The sequence below is a fragment of the Lethenteron reissneri genome, chromosome 61 (assembly GCF_015708825.2).
Source record: "Lethenteron reissneri isolate LAM-NWPU_2019-01 chromosome 61, ASM1570882v1, whole genome shotgun sequence".
Classification (NCBI taxonomy): domain Eukaryota; kingdom Metazoa; phylum Chordata; class Hyperoartia; order Petromyzontiformes; family Petromyzontidae; genus Lethenteron; species Lethenteron reissneri.
This window is the reverse complement of record NC_083839.1, coordinates 9,240,092-9,249,583: the sequence shown is the minus strand read 5'-3', so window position 1 is coordinate 9,249,583 and position 9,492 is coordinate 9,240,092.

The window sequence follows — 9,492 nt, the reverse complement described above, 5'->3', positions numbered from 1 at the left end:
CGCCCTTCGCCACACCCCTTAAGAACCTTCCAGATAATACCCCTCCCTTAACGCCCCAGGCTCCGCCCTTAGACCCTGCCCCCGATACTTCGTAGCACCTGATTGGCTAAGGGGCTGGGGCGGCGAACCCCCACATACGCTCACATTACACATGGAAAACACTACATCACGCTAGTTACATGTGTAGGGCTGTTACAGAGGGGCTGTTTGTGTAGGGCTGTATGCATAGGATCAAACGGGTAACAAACACAGTGGGCGGGGCTCCGTCAGTACACGGGGAGGTGCCCGCAACGACGTCCGCACCGGGCGGCTTGGGGGGGCTGCCCGTGGGGGGGTTGTGATCCTCTGGGGGGGTATAAAAGGGGATGAGCCAGAGAGCTCGGGGTTGAGTCTTAGAGTAAAAGGAGGAAGACGGAAGATCGACCAGCTAGGCCCTGGACTCCCCTGGGACGCCGCCCTTATCAGGGCCGCGCAGGACCGAGCCAGTGGCGTGGTCCCGTGAACCAGAGTTAGTACTCTGGGACTCCGGGTACCGTAGCCCGACTGACCAGTGTCGGGCCAGATAGCCTCCCCGTTAGTGGAGGACTAGGGATAGGTCAGGGGTAGCTAATAGAGTATTCCCAGCTATCCGGGTGAGGGGGCCGATACACCCCTCTAGTATTGTACGACTACTTGTATAAATAAATACGTGTGCCTTACAACGGTGTCCAAGCGTCCTCAACGGTACTTCATCTGGTGTCAGAAGAACTACGAACATGGACACGCGCCAATCAGCTCGGGCCAAAGTACCACAAATGGAGGACGCCGCTGAAATTATCGAGCCCGAGACGGCTCAACAAGACATCGTGCAGCCAGGGCCGGACGCGTTCTTACCGGGGCATCGGCATGAAGAGGGCCCGCAGACAGACGGGTTGAGGCTGGCTCACGAAAGGCTGGCTGAACTGCTTTACGCCGCTGCCGCCACGCTGGAGAACATCACGCGGCTGGGGGCTGGTGGTCCACCACGGGGCGAGGGGAGCCGGCGTCCGGAGCGCCTTCCCGCCATTTCCGAAGATTAAAACTTTGAATTTCCCGCCATCGATGCGGCGACTGCTCGGGGCGTGGCCAGCCTGAACCTCGGGTCCGACATCGGCCTCGCTGGGGCTGCCGCGTCAGCGCCAGAGGAGGGCGCGTCATCACGGCTGCGACAGGCGATACCATCTGCCGTTCGCGCCGAAACACAGCCGAGTCGTGGAGACAACAGCCTGCGGGGTTCCACAGCAACCGCTGCGCTGCACCAAAGACTGCCTCCGCTTAAAGAGTTTGTTGGCGCAGAGGGCGACTGGGGCGGCTTCCGGCGACGCTTCCTCGCCCACCAAGAAATGGCTAAATGGTCGGATGCTGAAGCTCTCTGCGCGCTGCCGGCGCTCCTCGACGGCGACGCACTCGCCGCCCTCACATCGGCGCCGAGGGAGAAGCGCTCTACGCTACCGATGGCGCTGCAGCTGCTGGCCGGGGTCTACGGACCTTCAGCGGAATGCAGGCAGCAGTTTTACGACCGCCAGCGGGGCGCGAAGGAGTCGCCCCTTGCATACAGAACGAGTCTCCTGGCGTTGGCCAAGACAGCCTTCCCTCGCATGGACGAGGACGGCGTCGACGCCATGGTGACTGAAAAAATCCTCCTGCTGGCAGACGACCTGGACATCGCCGTCGTTGCACAGGAGGACACGGAGATGACTTCCCTCCAGGCGGCGCGGCTCCTCCACGCCAACCTGCTGTCACAGCGGCGGAAAGCCAGCAGGGCAGCGGCCGGGCGTGCGGTGGCTGCAGCCACCCTCCCGGCGGAGGAGGTTTTCGCCGTCGACCATCGTCGGCAGCAGGGGACGGGAGCACGGTCGGGCCGGGATGGGTCGAGCCGCTTCGACCGTCCGTCATCGCCGCCGGCGCTCCCGCGTTGCTTCAACTGCGGCGTCCGAGGCCATGTCGCCTCGGGGTGCCGCTCTCCTCGACAGCGCGGGACGACGCCTCGTCAGGACGCCGACCCTCCTCATCCTCCCAAGCTCCATCAACATGATCCGGCGAGTCGCGGCACCACACGTTTGGCCTAAGCACATACCTGTCGCACACTCTCGCACCACAACGAATGGGGGGCCGACGTTGCATCGCGATGGGTCAGCGCGCACCACTGTGGGGACTCGAATCGAGCCCGGGCAGTGGTCCGTGTTGGCCCATCGCGTTGTGGCCGCGTCGTCGGGGTCGTCGGCCGTCGTGGGACACATTGACGGGGTTGAGGTACGCATCCTGGTCGACACGGGGGCATCGGCGACCATCATTTCCGAACTAATTTACAACATTTTACCTGTCCAGAGCCGTCCCTTACTGCCAGTTAATGTCCCATTCTATGCTGCTAACGGGGGCTCCCTTGGCATCATTGGACAGATTCGAGCGCAAATTTGTATCGGGGATATCAAATTGTCGGGCCCGATTTTTGTTTCCTCCTCGCTGGCGATTCCGTGCCTGCTGGGGACGGACTTCTTGGGTAAAATGCCGATTCGTATTTTAATAGACCAGGGATGCATTGAGCTCCCGTCGGGACGGCGCATGGCGTTCCTGCCTTCTCCTACTGCGACTCGGACGGCGTTCATAACTATACCAGCGTCCGTCGTTAAAACGGTTCGTGTGCCGCCGGGAGCTCAAATGTTAGTGCCTCTAAGACTTCGTCGGCCCTTCGCTGAGGGCATCGGGGCCCAGGGAATCCTGTTAGGACCGTCTAGGGCCGGGGTTAGTGGACCGCATTTGATTCCGGCCCTGACCGTCGTGAGGGGGGACGGGGACCCTTTCATCGCGGTCCTCAATGTGGGATCGAAAACTGTTGTAGTTCCTCAAGGGACGGTGCTTGCGCACGCGACGCCGGTGCCCTGCGAGGAACCAGTTGCAAATCATGTCGGCACTGCTCCCCGGCCGCACCCACGTTCGGACAGCGATGAAGGGTGGCTCGACGCGCTTTGTGCGGGATCGACGGACCTGTCAAATTCTGAACGCCAACAGCTTAGAGCGCTACTGCAGGAATTTTCCGACGTTTTCAGTCGGAACAAATACGATTTGGGTTGCACTCCTCTGCTGCGTCACCATATTGACACGGGTGACAGCGCGCCAATACGCCAGAATCCGTTTCGGTTGAGTCCCGCCGAAAAGGACCATGTCAAATCGGCTATTGATGACATGTTAGCCACCGACATTATTTCTCCCTCTACCAGCCCTTGGGGAGCGCCGATCGTCCTGGTTAAAAAGCAGGACGGCTCGTTGCGGTGTTGCGTTGATTTTCGGCGCCTTAACAAAATTTCGGTTGCCGACGAATACCCGCTCCCACGGATGGACGAATCGCTGGACGCCTTGGCGGGAGTGCGATTCTTCTCCACGCTGGATTTACTTTCGGGATTCTGGCAGCTTCCTCTGGATGATGAATCGAAACCTAAAACTGCTTTCCGTACACCGCACGGCCTGTTCCAATTCAACCGGTTGCCGATGGGCTTACACTCAGCGCCGGCAACCTTCCAGCGTTTGATGGAATTGGTTTTGGCTGGATTGCAATGGGAGTCGTGCCTGATTTATTTGGATGACGTTATCGTCTTCGGTAAAACTTTTGACGAACATCTCCAGAGGTTGCGGGCGGTTTTCCTAAAGATGCGGGCTGCTAATTTGAAGTTCAAGCCCCAAAAATGTCATTTGTTACGCGATTCCGTGCGTTATTTGGGCCACATCGTAGGGCGCTCGGGTATTGCTCCCGATCCCGCCAAAACGCAGTGTGTCAGCTCCTGGCCGACTCCCACCTCGGTGGGAGAGGTCAGGAGTTTCATCGGCTTCGCGTCGTATTACCGACGGTTCGTCGCTGATTTTGCGACGATTGCCAAACCCCTACACGCCTTAACATCTAAAGGGGTTCGGTTCCACTGGGGTCAGGAGGAGGAGGCTGCTTTTTGCTCCCTTCGGGACGCCCTGGTAAAAGCTCCTCCCTTGATTTACCCCGATTTTTCAAAACCGTTTCTGCTCGACACCGATGCGAGCAACACGGGTATTGGGGGCGTGCTTTCCCAGGTGGTTGACGGCGTCGAACGGGTGGTTGCGTACGGCAGTCGGGTGTTGTCTCCAGCGGAGCAAAGATATTGTGTCACCCGCATGGAACTGTTGGCAATTGTCTATTTCATCCAACAGTATCGCCCATATCTGTACGGTCGGCATTTCACCGTCCGCACAGATCATGCGGGACTGCAGTACGCCCTGCGAGTTCAACAGCCATCGGGACAATTGTCCCGATGGTTGGAGATCCTCCAGGATTTTGATTTCGAAACCACCTACCGTAAGGACGTTCGCCACACCAACGCGGATGCTCTGTCGCGCATGCCAACCACCTCCGAATGTGCATGCCTCCTGGGGTCGGGACGTTGCAAGCCAGCAGGGGACATGTCGGTTCCGGTCCTTGCGGCCGCCGCCGACGGCGAGACAGTTGTTCCAAATTCTATTGAACAACAGGGGAAAGATTCCCTGCTGGGTTTGCACATTCAGGAATGGGGGCGCCTCCAGATGGAGGATACCTCCCTCCTCGCGTTGCGTCGTCGCGCCGGGGAGGCGGGGCGGGGGTCGGGTGATGCCGACGCATGGGAAATGCACGCGGGGTTGCTGATGCATTGGGACGGAAAATCCCACCGACACCGGCTGGTGGTCCCTTCTGGGTTACGGGGTAGGGTGGTGTGGGCTGCTCATGAGCGCCTCCTCCACCTGGGTACCCAAAAGACCCTCGCCTTGCTCCAGCGTGATTTCTTTTGGCAAGGCATGACAAGGGATGTCTCAGATCTGTTGGCTTCATGCCCTCGGTGTGCGCAGCGAAAACCACCAGCACGGGAATCAAACCCGCCTTTGCAGTCTATCAGGGTCTCCAGAGTGAACGAACTTGTCGCGCTGGATATTCTGGGCCCATTCCCCGCCACCCCTAGGGGTAATAAATATTTGTTAACCGGGGTCGAGTACTTTACGCGCTGGCCTATGGCCTGGCCCCTGGCCAATCAGTCGGCAGCAGCCATCGTCGACGCCTTTGTCCAAGGTTATGTCATGGACAAAGGTGCTCCGGAGCGGCTGCTGACCGACCAGGGTAAAATTTTTTCCGGAAAACTCCTCCAACAGGTCTGTGAGCTCCTGGGAACGAAAAAAATTCGTACCTCCCCCTATCACCCGCAAACTGACGGGATGGTCGAGCGTCTGCATCGCACCATCTCGTCTATGTTGTCACAGCAGGTTTCGGACTGACAGACCGATTGGGACTTGCAAATTCAAGGGGTCTTGGCAGCATACAGATTGGCCCCCCATGCTGCAACGGGATTTTCACCCTTCTTCCTCATGTATGGCCGCGATCCTGAACCACCTGTTCGGGCGCAGCTGCAGATCCCCACGCCGCTGGGTAAAACTAGATTGGTTGACCATGTTAAATTCAACCTTGCTAAATTGACTGAGGCACGGGATGCTGCCATGCTAAATTCCGACCGGCGTCAGAAAGCAAATGAGCGCCTCAGACTGGGTCGCGCGCACGTGCTGCAGTGGAAGCCGGGGGACAGGGCATGGCTGCACTGCCCCCAGGTACCACTCGCGACATCCTCTAAACTGGTGCGGCCGTGGCGGGGTCCTGTCGAGGTGGTCGAGGTTTTGCGGCCTCAGTGCGTTCGCATCAAATGGGGGAAGCGCCGGTGGTTTGTGCACCCCTCGAGACTTAAACCATTCGTTGCGGTGCGAGGCCCCACTCCACACACGCGTGGCCAAACATGTGGGGGGTCGGCCGACTCAAAGGATCCGTCTCTGCTGCTCTCGCCTGACGTGTTGCCGGCTGTCCCGCCCACAGGTGCACCGGGATTGACGGGCTCGCACCCAACCACCTCTACGGGGGATGCCGAGGGTCTCGCGACGTCAAGCGCGGACTCACTGCAGAATGGACAGCTGCCACCGGACGGTCCGCCATCCGGGGTTGCCCCGTGTGACGGGCCTGCAGCAAGGACGCGCGCAAAAATGAGCAGACTCTTGTGATGCATTAAAAGGAAATTTATTTCTCTCGTGTATGGTTGCGGGGTGCTGCGTCGGTGGGGTGCTCCTGCCACATTGTGTTGTGTTGTGTTGCGTGTGTGCTAGGGGTTCTTTGCTAAAATTGTATATACGTCGCTCTTACGGAATTCGTATTTATTCAGGGGGGGTGCGTCGGGTTGTTTTCCCTTCGGGGTTTGTTGGTTCTTGTTGTTGTTCTCTTCACGTTATGGTTAAAATGGTTTTTTTGAGGCACACGCGGAGGTCAAGGGGTTAATAAACCTTTATTGAAGTTGTTGCAGCCGGGACGGCTGCGAGCTGTACAGGGGGGGGGTGATGTAGGGCTGTTACAGAGGGGCTGTTTGTGTAGGGCTGTATGCATAGGATCAAACGGGTAACAAACACAGTGGGCGGGGCTCCGTCAGTACACAGGGAGGTGCCCGCAACGACGTCCGCACCGGGCGGCTTGGGGGGGCTGCCCGTGGGGGGGTTGTGATCCTCTGGGGGGGTATAAAAGGGGATGAGCCAGAGAGCTCGGGGTTGAGTCTTAGAGTAAAAGGAGGAAGATGGAAGATCGACCAGCTAGGCCCTGGACTCCCCTGGGACGCCGCCCTTATCAGGGCCGCGCAGGACCGAGCCAGTGGCGTGGTCCCGTGAACCAGAGTTAGTACTCTGGGACTCCAGGTACCGTAGCCCGACTGACCAGTGTCGGGCCAGATAGCCTCCCCGTTAGTGGAGGACTAGGGATAGGTCAGGGGTAGCTAATAGAGTATTCCCAGCTATCCGGGTGAGGGGGCCGATACACCCCTCTAGTATTGTACGACTACTTGTATAAATAAATACGTGTGCCTTACAACGGTGTCCAAGCGTCCTCAACGGTACTTCACATGGAACAATACGTGACATCCATAATAGAGGTTTTTGGGTTAGATCACGTAAATATATAAATGTGTCGTTAAAACCCGCCACCACCTGACACAGCCAACTAGTCAGGGTTGTCACGTAAACAGAACATGCCAAGTCGTCACTAGTACAGCACACCGGTGTGTTGGAGAGCCAAGCCACAACATTTAAAAACTGAGTACGACCTTTCGCCAGTAATTACAACTAGCTTCATCAGGCGCCAGATTTTTGGAGAAATCTTACACCCAAGAATGTCCTTAACGCTCGTGACGTCACTCAACATCGAACAGCCCCCCTCATTAATAATCATGAGCAGGTGACGTCCTACAAATGGACACCCCCCTTCATTATTATTATTCACTATAATGAGCCAAGAATGTCTGTGTGCACCGCTCGTGACGTCACTCCCCGTCGACAAGTCCCCCTCATTAATAATCATGAACAGGTTACATCCTCCACATGGACCCCCCCCCCCTCATTAATAATCATGAGCAGGGGACGTAACTCCTTATCGAACAGCCCCCCTCATTAATAATCATTATAAGGTGACGTCCTCGAAATGGACACCCTCCCCATTCCTAATAATTAGCGGCTGACGTCACTCCACATTGGGGGCCGAAGCGCCTCCTGCCCTCTCCTCGGCGTCAACTTACAACCATCACGACAAAGGGAGAACCCTCACGACAAGCGATCACCGAAAAGCTATTGAGACATACAGTGAGGGAAAAAAATATTTGATCCCCTGCTGATTTTGTACGTTTGCCCACTGACAAAGAAATGATCAGTTTATAATTTTAATGGTAGGTTTATTTGAACAGTGAGAGACAGAATAACAACAACAAAATCCAGAAAAACGCATGTCAAAAATGTTATAAATTGATTTGCATTTTAATGAGGGAAATAAGTATTTGACCCCTCTGCAAAACATGACTTAATACTTGGTGGCAAAACCCTTGTTGGCAATAACAGAGGTCAGACGTTTTTAGTAGTTGGCCACCAGGTTTGCACACATCTCAGGAGGGATTTTGTCCCACTCCTCTTTGCAGATCTTCTCCAAGTCATTAAGGTTTCGAGGCTGACGTTTGGCAACTCGAACGTTCAGGTCTCTCCACAGATTTTCTATGGGATTAAGGTCTGGAGACTGGCTAGGCCACTCCAGGACCTTAATGTGCTTCTTCTTGAACCACTCCTTTGTTGCCTTAGCCGTGTTTTTTGGGTCATTGTCATGCTGGAATACATATCCACGACCCATTTTCAATGCCCTTGCTGAGGGAAGGAGATTCTCACCCAAGATTTCATGGTACATGGCCCTGTCCATCATCCCTTTGATGCGGTGAAGTTGTCCTGTCCCCTTAGCAGAAAACCACCCCCAAAGCGTAATGTTTCCACCTCCATGCTTGACGGTGGGGATGGTGTTCTTGGGGTCATAGGCAGCATTCCTCCTCCTCCAAACACGGCGAGTTGAGTTGATGCCATAGAGCTCCATTTTGGTCTCATCTGACCACAACACTTTCACCCAGTTGTCCTCTGAATCATTCAGATGTTCATTGGCAAACTTCAGACGGGCATGTATATGTGCTTTCTTGAGCAGGGGGGCCTTGCGGGCGCTGCAGGATTTCAGTCCTTCACGGCGTAGTGTGTTACCAATTGTTTTCTTGGTAACTATGGTCCCAGCTGCCTTGAGATCATTGACAAGATCCTCCCATGTAGTTCTGAGCTGATTCCTCACCGTTCTCATGATCATTGCAACTCCACGAGGTGAGATTTTGCATGGAGCCCCAGGCCGAGGGAGATTAACAGTTCTTTTGTGTTGCTTCCATTTGCAAATAATTGCACCAACTCTTGTCACCTTCTCATCAAGCTGCTTGGCGGTGGTCTTGTAGCCCATTCCAGCCTTCTGTAGGTCTACAATCTTGTCCCTGACATCCTTGGAGAGCTCTTTGGTCTTGGCCATGGTGGAGAGTTTGGAATCTGATTGATTGATTGCTTCTGTGAACAGGTGTATTTTATACAGGTGAAGTACCGGTGAGGACGCTTGACACCGAGGTTGAGGCACACGTGTATTTATTTTACAAGTCGTCACGACAGGACAGCACTGGAGGGGGTATCGGCCCCCTCACCCGTATAACTGGGGATACACCCCTAGCTATCCCTGACCTACCCCCGAGTCCTCCACTAACGGGCTAGGGGAGGCTGTCTGGCCCGACACTGGTGAGTCGGGCTACGGTACCCGGAGTCCCAGAGTGCTGATTCTGGTTCACGGGACCACGCCGCTGGCTCGGTCCTGCGCGGCCCTGACAAGGGCGGCGTCTCAGGGGAGTCCAGGGCTCTAGCTACCCGGGTCTTCAGTCTTCCCTTCTTCGTTCTAATACTGAGCCCCGAGCTCTCTCTGTCATCCCCTTTTATACCCCCTCCCGGATCACAACCGCCGGGCAGCCCGATGCGGACGTTGTTGCGGGCACCCCCCCCCCCCCGTTTACTCCCGGAGCTCCGCCCACTGTGTTTGTTCGCCGTTTGCTCCTATGTACAAACAGCCCCTTTATAACA